At 33.9% G+C, this 13,952-nt stretch overlaps 1 protein-coding gene across 4 annotated transcripts in view; it reads left to right on the forward strand.

The window, feature by feature from the left end:
* Positions 1-13,952, forward strand: part of LOC106871316 (E3 ubiquitin-protein ligase arih1l) — a 47,853-nt gene that overhangs the window by 1,292 nt on the left and 32,609 nt on the right. The window lies entirely within an intron of this gene.

The following is a 13,952-nucleotide window of genomic DNA, read 5'->3' on the forward strand; positions in this document are numbered from 1 at the left end:
GCAGTTTTAAGACACACATATATATATATATATATATATATTGGAAGGTTTGGAGGTGATTATATATATATATATATATATATATATATATATATATAATATTAAAATTAGTATTCATATTTTTAGTATGTTCATATACTCTATGTATATTATTAATTTCAATGCATATTTTTTTTTTAATTTCTCACCCTATCAAGAAAGTAATCAGCTTTTTTTTTCTGTAAATTCATAGCAGAAATTATGCCCTAAACGGTTTAATTGATATTATTATTATTAATTCTCTTTTGACCCGTATTTTGTTATATATATATAATTCTTTTTTTTTTTTTTAATACCCTCTAGAAATGTCGTAACTGAATATATAAATACATGTGACGTGATTTTTTTTTTTATTTTCCACTTCTAATTATACCCATTGGTTTATAAATATAGTGCGGAGATCATTTTAAATTAACGTTGTGTTACAGACCGATCCCTCACTTTGTGTCACCCCCATCTGACACATTCTCTCTCTATTGCTGTCTACGTACCTTCTCACCCTCGAATCTGTCAGCCTTACCGTATTGATATTAAATATAATAAATCGTTGATACTACTGTGCGTACTCTAATAAGTCTCATTTACTAACTGAAATCAAGATTGCTTGTTTTTCAAATGAACCTAGAAACGGTCAGACATAGGGTCGAGCGTAACTGTGTTTCGCATTCCATTGATTAGTTAGTACTAATGTAATATGTCTACTATTACTGTTGTTGCTTTTAATCAGTGACGGTTGTTGTACTAGATTTTTCTTTCTTGTCTCTTTCGATTCTTTTTGTATGAAGAAGAAAAAGCTTCGGAATGGTTGAGTCTCTTACTAATATCATTCATCATCTGCGATTTCAATACACGTTTACAAACGAAGGCCATAGATTGACATTTTACTTTTTAATGTATTAATTGCTGTTACTATTATAAATCTCTGAAGTAATTGTGTTCATGTATCAGCAGAATCCGAGTTGTTCTTTCGTATAATAATAATAAAATAATAATAATAATAATAATATATGTAGCAAAAATAGTTTTTAACATGGCGTACGCCATCTGAACTCCTTGTTGGGGGTTTTGTTTTACTCCTTTCTCCGTCTTACATTGTCCCCTTTTTATATTTGATTTTTTAACAATTCTGTTACTGTATTTTCTGCATTTTGTTCTCAAATTCCTTCTAGGAAACTGACTGCTACAATTTAGAATTTAGTTTTGTTTTGAAAGTCTTGTTTAAAGAAACCACCAATTCCATCCCAAATAGCCAGTGTGGTATATACTATTGTCACCTCCGTCTCATCAGCAAATAATTTATCACATCTTATTTCCATTTGTTTACCTCGTCACCTTCATTATATTACACCCTACTGCCTTGTTAGTCTTCCCAATCGGAGTCCGTTGCCACTTTTTACTGTAATCAACATATGCGTGAGCATTCTTTAAATACTGGGGGCTTGCATTGTATTTCCTTGCACGAAAAATATGTTGCAAACCAACTTAACTTGTTTGAGTTCTATATTTGGTTTGCATCTTTATTTAACTGCATGGTATATATATATATATATATATATATATAGTGTGTGTGTGTGTATTGCTACAACTCATCTTCAAATGCGGTTAATGTTTGGAATTTCGCATTTTACAAGAAACATTCAGTCACACCATTATAGTTTAATTAAATATTTAATCATTTTTTTCCCATATACCCCAGTAGCTAGTTCGATTCACCTTGCTATTGTCTGTAAAAGTTTTAACGAGACCGAGGCATTTTATATATTTATATATATATCCCGTTTGTTACAAGTCTTAACGTATTAATTATAACTCACGTAATAGATTTCTGCACATACAACACTTAACTCTTAGTAATAAGGATTATTGTTAGTAGTTGCAATAATAATAGTAATAATGGTTTCATATTTTGGCACATAGCCAGCAATTTTTGGTGGGCAAGGGGGATTGGTCGATTACATCCACTCCAACACTTTGCTGGTACTTTATTTCATCGACCCCCGAAAAGAAAGAAGGCGAAGTTGACCTCGGCGCGGTTAATCGTTAATTTTTTATTATTATTATTATACTTTGGTTGTAGGGATTTGGCTAAGATCGTAAAAGCCTAGCGCATATATATATATATATATATGAATCACGTACATATGTACATATGGCTGATGAGAGCGGCACGATTTGGATTTATAGGATTCTTGGATTGATGACGGCATCAGTTGATAGATTAGGATTGAGACAGTGTTTTTGTTTCTATTCAAATCTGGAAGAAAAGCCATTCTCTCCCTTTAAATTGTTTGCTAAGTGAAACTTCCCTTGTCATTGTTACGATGGCCGATTGTTCTTTCTCTATTCATCAAGAATCGAATTTATACACACACACATACACACACATATATATGTTTCCCGGTCACCACGTTTATTTATTTATTTTTTTACACTAGTCCGGAACAACGGTTCATGAGATACTCATTGGGGGCTTTCGAGGGAGGGTGAGAGGGGTTGGCGGTGGTGGTGCTATTTTCAATTTCTTAAAAACATTTGCGTTAGCTTTTCATTCACTTTTACCTGGACTGCTCAACGAAATTTTGTCTCCTCTTATATTTGTTTTATTCGTTGGTTTTGTTAGCTTCTAATGACCGAAATATAGTACAGTCCGAAGACTTTGCAGATGAAAAAAATCTTTTTTTTTTTCTCTATTTATAATGTTAACAAAACTTGAAATGTAATATACATATATATATATATATAAACTGTATCATGTTTCTCATATCTTGAAGGTTTCCTTCTAAATGCATTTAAAAGCTGCTGTTTTCCACATTTTTTTTTACTAACATGCAGAAACAACCAACCGGTTTGTATATGTGTGTATATATACATTACATACACTTGCATGGTCCTCTGTATATTTATTAAATGTAACCCGTCTATTCTCTCAACCAGCCACTTAATAGTTATAACAGTTTTCTGTTCATTTTGCTATCCGTCATTTAAAATTTGCATTTCGCTCTGACTAAACGCCAGACGCAGTACTATTTTAAATTATTACTTCAGTTCTAGACGTCCTCTTAACTAATAAACTACTATTTATATCTAAAGAGCAAGGAGGAGGAGGAATCTATTTTTATTTTATTAAAAAATTTCCGTATATATTATGAACAAAAGGGGGGGAAATACTTTTCTGGATGTTATATCTTTCAAAGCGTGTGTCAAGGCAGTGTGTGTGTGTTTTATATTACATTCACTTTTTAATTAAAACCCATTTCTTCAGTCCTACAAATCAATCGTCTAATTTAGTGATGACTAATATTTAACCGGATTGTGTGTGTGTATGTGTCAACCTATCGAATATTTAGAAAAGTGAGATAAACACTTATCTCTTAAAGCTTATGAGTGAAGTCTGTTATTTTTTAAAATTTGTGCCACCCCCACCCCTTTTTATACGTACGTTTGTGTGTGTTTATATTTTAGTAAACTACAATTAGACCCCTACTATATAGCGTTATGTTTGTATCCGAATGAATATTGTTCGTACTTAAATCATAAAATACTGGTTTTATATTTATGTATTTGTTTTGCAAGATTCTTGATGTGAAATCGTTTATTGAAACCACATTGTTATATTTGGGGACGGTCGCCTTTTGCCAATTAAACACACGCACTGTTTATGTGATATTCACTTTTTTTAGCGTTGGAATAGACTGGACAAAAGGATACGAGAGGGACAGAAAGTCGTTGAAGAGGGTCACAATGTGTGACGAAAGTACTCGGACAAATAATAATATTAAATTTGAAGTGAAGATCAAATAAATAGTACATGTGTTCAATTAGCAAAAGATGACTGTCCCCAAATATAACAAACACTAGTTTTATTAACTGTCCTCATTCCCTCCCTGACTTTTATATGCAAGTTAAATCTAACTGGGATGAGCCGAGACACGAGTTGTATAAATGACAACATGATAATTTTTTTGGTCTTGTTACTTGAGCGTAAAACCTTGGATTTAAAAAACATTTTTTTTTATAAGAAATTATGTTTGCCCTTTTGTCTTGATCATGAGAGAGAGAGCACAGATGAAATGCCTAAAGCCATGTGCTAAAGCCGGCTCAGGCGGCGACAGGCCAAACTAATCGGGAACCTACTTTTCTAGGTGACAGTTTTTGTGAATGTATTGAATAATAAATATGGGAGTGATGGTATTTCCTAAAAAAAAGTGGTGGGGAGAAAAGATTGAATTATGAATTCATTTGTAAGATGTCTCGACATGGTCAAGGAAACCCTTACATAACTCTATTCCTTTAAAAAGGAAGGCTTCTGTATACTATCCAATAAAAGAAAAAGACAGGCTGGCTATGGTAGGAGTGGTTTTGATTGTAGATCTGACAACAACCGCTATGCATTTAGGATTATTGTTGAACTTGCACTTATGAAACAGGACTAATTTTTCAAAATCTATTGAACAAATTAATGTTGCATAAAGTAGAAAGCATCCTAAATTAGTCAGAGAGTTGTGGTTGTGAGTAGAGCATTCAGTTGTGTTGGATGTCTTTATCTTTAGTCCAGTGTAATCTTCACAAACATTATGACTCATATACTGTTGCACTGAAAACAAGGAAAATCTGATTTATCTGTTTCCCTTATAGTTTTTATTTATCTGTTTCCCTTATAGTTTTTATTTATCAATAAAATTATTTTATGTTTATGTGAAACGTTTTGTACATTCCCGCCTGCACTCCTTCAAATGTTTCTTTAATTTCTAAAACTTGTGACATGACTGATTTTAGAAGTTCACTAAATAGCTACGGAGCCTCACATTTGATCCCACTGTATGACACCTTGGGCAAGTGTCTCTACCGTAATCTCAGTGAAGTTTATTCGGTGTCAATAAATTAAGTACCAGTTACGCACTGGGGTCAATGTAATCGCTTTAATCCCTTTGTCTGTCCTTGTTTGTCCCCTCTATGTTTAGCCCCTTGTGGGCAATAAATAGTCGATGCTGAAAACTAACACTAAAAGCAGATTGCGCACATAAAGAGTACAGTTTAACATTGTCTTCTGTATATAAACTCTGCTGTTTTTATTGTTGATGGCATTGGATTCGCAGAAACTGTAAACTGTGATTCTTTTCAATGTTCTGGTTTCAATTTGGCGTTCACCTTACCAATATCATTAACATATCCTGGCATGAAATGGGATTCATTTATTTTACTCCCTACTTTCTCAGTGTAAAAAATTAAATTCATGGCTTTGTGCCAATGTAAGAGAGTTGTTTAATCTAAGGTTGGTCCTGATTAACTGACTTGTTGACGGTCATCTCAACAATGACTGTCCTGTTTCGTTTTTCAGATATGATATATCTAAGATTACACGTCCTACCTTTTTCTTTTTTTTTATGACGGTAGGATTTGGATGCAATTTCTGGCATGATAACCAATCATGGAGAGGCTTCGTCTATGGCACATCCTTTTAAAAACAGTATTAGATTTAGCTGTTGTTTCCTGCAGGTTTAGTGATAATAGAAACTCCATCATGGATGTGGTAACAGTATGCTTGTATTAAAATAAAAACCATCAATTTTTAGTTCCGTTGTTAAAATTCAGCTGAGTGTTTTGAGGTTGATAATCTAATTGAAATACTGGAGGTAACAGTTCTTACAAAAACTGATCTTTTTCCCAAGAAATCATTCCTTTTTGTAAGGTGTTTTGGAAAAGTTCTCTGGTTTTAGCTAGGCTCTTGTTTATTGCCCTTGTTAACAGGTTAAACATGTTTTTAAATAAATGGAATTTCCCTTGTCAACATTTATAAGACAGATGGTAAGTCTCATAACTCATGGAGTAGCCGTAGGAATACCACTGAAAATTTGTCTCTAGCACAAGTCAGTGTGTTGAACCTACTTTTGTGGTATCTGTCCTTGCAGTGCACAAGCACAGATGAGTGACTGATGGTCCAGCATGTTATCAACTCAGCTTACAGCTGATCTAAATATTAATATATAGTCAATATTAATACTATATTGATTAAGGTCCTCATTACATACTGCTGGCTTACACTCAACAGTCATCTTGATCATTTGCCAATATTGCATAACATTACACTAGCTACTTACTGTTGTCTCCCTTCACTTGCCTCTCTCTTTTTTTTTTCTTTCTTCAAGAGGTGTCTTCAGTAGGAAATCAGCTGATTTATATACATACTTTGGCTAATGATCATATTTTCTAAATTAACTTTATTGTTTTTCCTTTTTTACTTCTGGTTACTCAGTTTCATTCGCTGTGGTGTTGTATATGCATTATTTACACTCATTAAAAGAAAAGAAACTTGGCAATAAGCCACATTATTGTTTAAAACATGATTTTTTTTCCTTCAAAATTAAATTCACTGATTAAAACTTTTAGTTTGATTCTCCTTTTTGTCTGCATCACTCATTCAGTCAGTCCAAGATTCCAAAAGACATAATATTAAATTATTATCAGTGAATATTTTACTCCTTTCTCTCATTTCCATTTTGCAACAGTTTCTTTGTTCCGTTGTGATGATCAATACCTCTCACTTTCAATATCTTTGAATTTAAATATTGAAAACATAGAAACTTTCAAATACTAAGAAATCTAGCGTAGGGAGGTCCTGGAAGAGAATTAACACATAACAATGCTGATGATAAAAACTATAGTTATTTCCTGTATAATTGTGAGAACCTAAAATTTTTGTGAGCAGATGAGATTGTAAGGTGTTTGTTGTCTTTCACTGGTGTATTGTCAGCTTAAAGGAAGTTCAAGTCAGATTGTGGGCTCAATTCAGGATGTGCAGGTTATTTCTATAGAATAAAATGTTATTAACTGTTATCGTTATTTTTGTGATCTGGAGCATATAGGTTGACAGGTCTCCTTTTTTTCTTTTGTTTATTTCCCGGGGCGTTGATCATATAATCTAGTTAACTACTTTAATCCAAGCTTTGAATATTTCCTCACATAATAGACTTGATAAGGCCTTCAGCTATATAAACTTGGAGGCCCCTTGTTAAAAGATTTACCAGAAGGTCTCACAAAAATTGGAAGCTTGTGCCATTTAATTAATGAGGCCCTAAACTGTAGCTTATTTAGTTATTCCTAAATCTAGCACTATATATATATTTATATATATATATATATATATATATATATCCTCATCATTTAACATCATGCTGGCATAGGTTGGATGGTTTGACAGGAGCAGACAAACCAGAGAACTACACCATACTCCACTGTCTATTTCAGCCACTGCAAAGTTCAGACAATTCATTGAGGCAGATTTTCTATAGCCTTTCTTGTCATCAACCCATACCTGTTTGCAAGCAAAGTAATGCTTCCCCATGGGCAGACATGTTTTCATGGAAGATTATAAATTGCACAACACACCTTTTATGATGCTGACATTCGTTTATAACTGTCACACAATGTCATGGTAAAGAGATTCACACACACACACACACACACACACACACACAAAATGAGCTTCTTTCAGTTTCTGTCTACCAAATCTACTCACAAGGCTTTTGTTGGCCTATGACTACAGTACAAGACACTTGCCCTAGATGCCATACAGTAATACTGAAACTGAGACCTGTATAGTTGGGAAGGAAACTTAACTGCACAGCCATAACTTACTGTGCATGCATGCATTTGTGTGTATGGAAAAATTGCAAATAAACTGTTTATTTTTTTATATACAGGTCAAGTTTTCTTTTCTTCTTTCACAGCATGCAGTGTAGTTGACTGTACCTACCATCACAGTAAAGTTTAGTATTCTACATTACTGGTATTTTTCTAAAATAGTTATGAATGAGTGGCTGTGTGGTAAGTAGCTTGCTTACCAACCACATGGTCCTGGGTTCAGTCCCACTGCGTGGCACCTTGGGCAAGTGTCTTCTACTATAGCCTCGGGCCGACCAAAGCCTTGTGAGTGGATTTGGTAGACGGAAACTGGAAGAAGCCGGTCGTATATGTATATATATATATATATATATATATGTATGTGTGTCTGTTTGTCCCCCCAGCATTGCTTGACAACCGATGCTGGTGTGTTAACGTCCCCATAACTTAGCAGTTCGGCAAAAGAACCCAATAGAATAAGTACTAGGCTTACAAAGAATAAGCTCTGAGATCGATTTGTTCGACTATAAAGGTGGTGCTCCAGCATGGCCACAGTCAAATGACTTGCTGAGAATAGCAACCAAATCTCCTTTAAGTTGCAACCCTTTGTCATGAAAGATGAGGTACATATTGGTTACTGTGTAGTCCGAAATACACAATGCCCCCCCTTGGGCAATGTGCTCTCTCCACCCATCTTTTTTTCTCCACTTCAAGCAAATAAATAAATCAGATATGGCATAAAATAATTTTTATTTAATAGCTGAATATCTTAGCCTTGTCAAATACACCTCCAAACAAATTTTTTTTTAATATTTTAATTAATGGCATAATTTTCTCCAGATCAAGTTGGAAAAAATTAAAGGATCATCATAAAAATAATCAGATTTAATACTTTGTTGCCCCTTAAATGTTTATGTAGCAAGATGCATTATAATCCTGAAAAATGAGTATCATCACTAAAGTTATTTTCTAGCAATGTGCACCTGTGCATTGACAGTTCAGGTAATGATTATCATCTCCTTTGGCTTTTTATTTGACATGTCCCAAACAAAAACTCCAGTGTCATTTCCTTGGTCAATGCACATTTGTGATTCATCTCTTTCATCTAATCCTTTACTTTCAACCCTCTATAATGAGTCCCCTGACTTTTTAGACCATCGACCCCCTTCATGGAGTCCTTGACCCCTCGTGCAGCTTCCAGGCATTTATTGACCACTTTGGAGACCCCCTGCTCTATAACCCTGTAGTTTTCGTTTGTGTGCCAGCACTGGGTTTTATTTAGATTTTCTGTATATAAATCTTTTTTGTTCTTTTTTTTTTGTACAGTTTTGTCACAAATATTGTCTTCTATTTTCGAAACTTATTACTTCTGGTTTTCTATTCTGATGATTCAAGTCTGTGTAGCCTAATCTTTACATTTTCCTGTTATAACTTGCCTATTTCATTTCTAATTGCACCAAATACAGCTGACTGAGAACAACCAATGTCTCTTGCCACACTTTGTGTTAGATTTTCTTCTTGAAGGATGTTTGATTGTTTCAGTTAACTCTTTTGTTGGAAATGTGTCTCCTTTCTATTAAGCTAGTTCAATACTTTAATGTCTTCAAGCATTCTACTAACTGCAGACTAATTTGCATTTTGACATTGTGCTAGTTTTTTTCCTTTTTTTTTTTTTTTTTTTTAATAGAATTGATTCCATTTTTTTCCCCCTCTATTCAATTTTGGGGAAAAGTAGCCTTTAATTAAAATAACATTTGTTTAAGAGATTCTTCACAAAGTCAGTCTGTTCAGCTATTAAACAGTTGTTTTGTCATATGTATCACCAGTTTATTTATGAAGTAAAAATGGAAAAAAAGAAAATGAATGTCTCCTTGTGTAACTGTTTTGCAGTTTTAATAGTTATATCTGGATACAATGAAAGCAGTGATTTTTTTAGTTGTATTCTATTAATTCTATTTTAAGCTATTGAATTTGTTGAAAAGATGAATTTTCCTAAATCAAAAACTAACATACTTTGTAAAATATTTTTGTCTCCCTTTATCCATAAAGAAATGTTTTACATTTTTTTTTTTGTTTTTTGTTTTTTTTTGCTATTTAGAGTTACTAATGTATTAGTAATTGTTACTTTAGGTTCTGTTTTCCTAATGCATTCTGTAAAATGCACTCATTTTAGCGGGTATCCTTTTAACTGTCATAGTTCTTCTTGTACCCTATCTTTCTTCACTAGCACTTATTTTTCATCATCATCAATATTGAATTAAGATCAGATTAAAACTGTAACATCTCTTCAGCACACAACAGTCAATGCATTGATACTAAAATGCTCTCTCTATAATTTAGCATTGCACATCCAATGGACTATACTTGTTCTTCACCAAATCATTCAGACTTTCTAAATTCACTGTCCATTTATTACCTTAATATCACAATGTATTCATCATTTATACTTCTTTATGTTTACACAGAAGGAAACCCATTACTTCCAAGAAAATTGATCTTGAAATTTCTTCCACCCATATAATTCTGATCTCTATATGCTGACAGTAACTCTGCTTTTACTAATGATGTTTAAATAATGAAACTTGTCTACTGTTGTCACTAAACTGTCTGGCCAGTCCACAACATTCAGTTTCGTTCTTCATTGAGCTATATCATTTACTTTACTCTTTAAAAAAAAATGGAATGTCAAAACAGCCATTTTCTCACAGTCTGAAGTTAATGGAATTGATAACTTTTCTGTAATGAACTGTGCTTCCTTTTTGTTGATGCTCCCTAAAACCTTTCGGTTTAGGCATATATTTCCAAGAGTTGAATTTCTTCTGAAGTTCTAGTTTCTAAATGAGAATCAAGTTGTTGACATTCTTAATTATTGAAGAAATCCAGTGTTGGTGTAATCCAGGTTTGGACAATCAACATTGTGTGTGTGTGTGTGTGTGTGTGTGTCCCTGTCCGTTCGTCTGGCCATCCTGGGTGAATTATGAACAAAGACTGGGTTAAAAAAAAAATATTGATGGACTTTTAGTTTTGAATTCCTTTTGTAATTGCCTCAAGAACTAGACTAAAGGACTGTGACAACCATAGGAGATGCATCTTTGTGTATTAATGCTTTTTTATAAGCTCACTACATTTCTTTAGATCATGACTTCAGTTTTCTCAAGTCACTCTACACATGCAGAATGCTAATCACGACAGGTAACAAATATTAGTTGTTTTATCATAGATTACACTGTCATTTCAACACATTATAGCATCTGTGATACCACATCCCAACACACATACACACTGCATCTCCTCTTAGCTTCCTCTACCTTGTGTTAGCTTTGCTATAGGTTGTTTTTTTTAACCGACACCTTCATTATTTACTCTATTAACCTGTGGCTGTTGTAAGTTTCCTGCTGTATTATATCTCTTCTGCTATTGTAGTATTTGATAATAATGTTTCTGTAATAACCATGACAAAAATATGACAAAAAGTCATCACCTATCCTTCAGCTTTCAACATCTCACTATTTTTAAGAGATGCAGATTTCCGTTATTCTTTTAATTACTGTACTTCTCCTTTTCAAATGATCAATTTAGTTCTGCTCCCATTTTTCTTGTTCATCAATTTCTCAAAACAATTTCTACTGCTGGTGTACCTAGATAATTTTAGACACTTCTTCCCAATGAAATTTTAGTCTGTTCTGACACATTCTGTCACAATTTTAAATAATTCATTTTTAGGATGATAATCATAACTCAGTTTATTACTTTCTGCTTCTCGTCTTGCTTTATATAATATTTAGCACCCTGTTTGGTTTCTACCTATACTTCTCTGCCTTTTTTCTTTCATATCTTTCAAGCTTGTTATGTTTTAGAGTTTTTATCAACTGCATCATTACACTGCTTGACTGGATTTCTGCTCTGACCATGAAATCTGTCACTAGTTTACTGAAGAGTGTCTCTGGAAAGCCAGTTGCCTTCTCCACTTCGGCAGTGTTTTTGTATTCTCTATTATGTTTTTATTTGTATTGTGTGAAATCAGTTTTTACAGAAGCATCTTTCAGCTTCACCTCTTTGTTTTTGTAAAAAGCTTTTTTTACCTTCACTACTTCTATCCAGCCTTATTTTTACCTATCTTTTGAGAAATTACATTTGTCTCCTGGGATGGAGTTTGGATTCATTACCATTTTATCAATGTTTATATCCCAGGTATTTGTAGTTCAGCTGTGAGAATAGAGCTTACAGTATCTATCTACATCAACTTTTATTAAAGTTTCCTGCACTCTTTTGCATAGTTATTTTGTTTTTGTTTCTTAGAAATATTTTCTGCCTTCTCATTCTTCAAGTATTTAATTTGGAATTTGGAAGAATGAATTTTAATCAAAAAGCTAAATATACAACTGTGATACTTGTTAGCAGGATTTACCCAATCCCAGTAGTATCAGGGAATTGATTTTTGTTTGTAATACAGTGTGTTTTCTATGGTGTATAAATTAGTACACAACATAGATAATCATTTGGGGGAAAAAATACTTATAAACAATCTTCTGATGAATATTTCCCATTAATAGCCTCTTATATTGTTATATTCCTCTCTGTAAGTGATATTACCATTCACTTCTTTGTTTGCATGCTGTTCAGCCACACAAAAAATTTTAAACACCATTCAACTGTCCCAAAACGTACTACTCATTGATAAAACAGACCCATGACACCACATCCAGTGCCAGTTTAATTTGTAACAAGAGTAGCATATAATACTATAGGCTTTGCATTTTCAGAGACACAAGGCAAACTGCTTTATTATTATAGTAATATACTACCGTCATCTCTTATGCCTGACTGGGTGTTTAAGCTTGGTTCAAAACACTTTAAATTAAATAAATTAGAAGAATTAAATTGAATGGCAACAGTAAATGGACAGGCTTACTTCATTTTCATCATACACCATTAATAGACTTGCCATTCTATTTCTCTTATGCATTACGCTCACCATAAGCTAACTGAATCTAGTCAGATTATTACTAGTATATTATAGACACCATAATACTAACCATCCTCCTTAAATCATATTGAGAATGTTAAGCAAGTAGGAAACCTGAACAGTTTCTATTTTAACCATAAGCAAAACTATAATGAATCTAAATTAACTTAGTCACATTTTCATTGTCAAACCAGAGAAACCAATTTACTTCGTAATTAAGGTGTATACCTGGAGAGAAACTTGAAATTACATGTAGCATTTACGGTTTGTATTTTTTAAGTTTGGTTTAAAACATAGTTGGAGTTTATAGAAGTGTCCACCCATTCAGATTTGCCTAAGCTGTCATCTTTCAGGGTTAACCTTCTGAATGTCTCAAGCATGTTGGCTTGGAGGCAACAGAATAATGGAATTTATTTTAGTTTCTCTCTCTCTATCTCTCTCTCTCTCTACCCCTCTCTCTCTCTCTCTCTCTCTCTCTCTCTCTCTCTCTCTCTTTCCCTCTCTCTCTCTCTCTATCTCTTTCCCTCTCTCTCTCTCTCTCTCTCTCTCTCTTTCCCTCTCTCTCTCTCTCTCTCTCTTTCCCTCTCTCTCTCTCTCTTTCCCCCTCTCTCTCTCTCTCTCTCTTTCTCTCTCTCTCTCTCTCTCTCTCTCTCTCTCTCTCTCTCTTACTCTACTAGAGGATCTGTATAAATTGATCCTTCAGATATGTAGTTTAATCTATGAAAATAATAATTTGATGAGATAACTAGTTTATAATTTAGGCTCCTTTATAACGTGTTACAAACCTTACACTAACTTAATCCAGCTCTGCCACTTCCTCACCTCACACTTAACCCTAACCCTAACCCTAACCCTCTATAATTGCTAGACTTTACTGTCATTTGTGATTTCAAGTATACCAAATAAACTTCCCTGGGTTAGAAATGCTTCAGCTCTGAGCAGTCACTGATCCTCTACAAGGTAAAATTATGCCTCTTGCTCATATAACCCCTACACAGATTTAGACATTCGAGCGAGATCATTGAAGGGTGCCGCTGGACTGGCTCCTGTGCAGGTAGCACGTAAAATACACCATTTTGAGCGTGGCCGTTGCCAGTACCGCCTGACTGGCCTTCATGCTGGTGGCACATAAAAGCATCCACTACACTCTCTGAGTGGTTGGCGTTAGGAAGGGCATCCAGCTGTAGAAACTCTGCCTATTCAGATTGGAGCCTGGTGTAGCCATCTGGTTCACCAGTCCTCAGTCAAATCGTCCAACCCATGCTAGCATGGAAGGCGAACGTTAAATGATGATGATGATGCTTACAAAAAGAAAAAAAGAAGAAAA

Source organism: Octopus bimaculoides, chromosome 10 (genome assembly GCF_046866305.1).
Source record: "Octopus bimaculoides isolate indiv1 chromosome 10, ASM4686630v1, whole genome shotgun sequence".
NCBI lineage: Eukaryota > Metazoa > Mollusca > Cephalopoda > Octopoda > Octopodidae > Octopus > Octopus bimaculoides.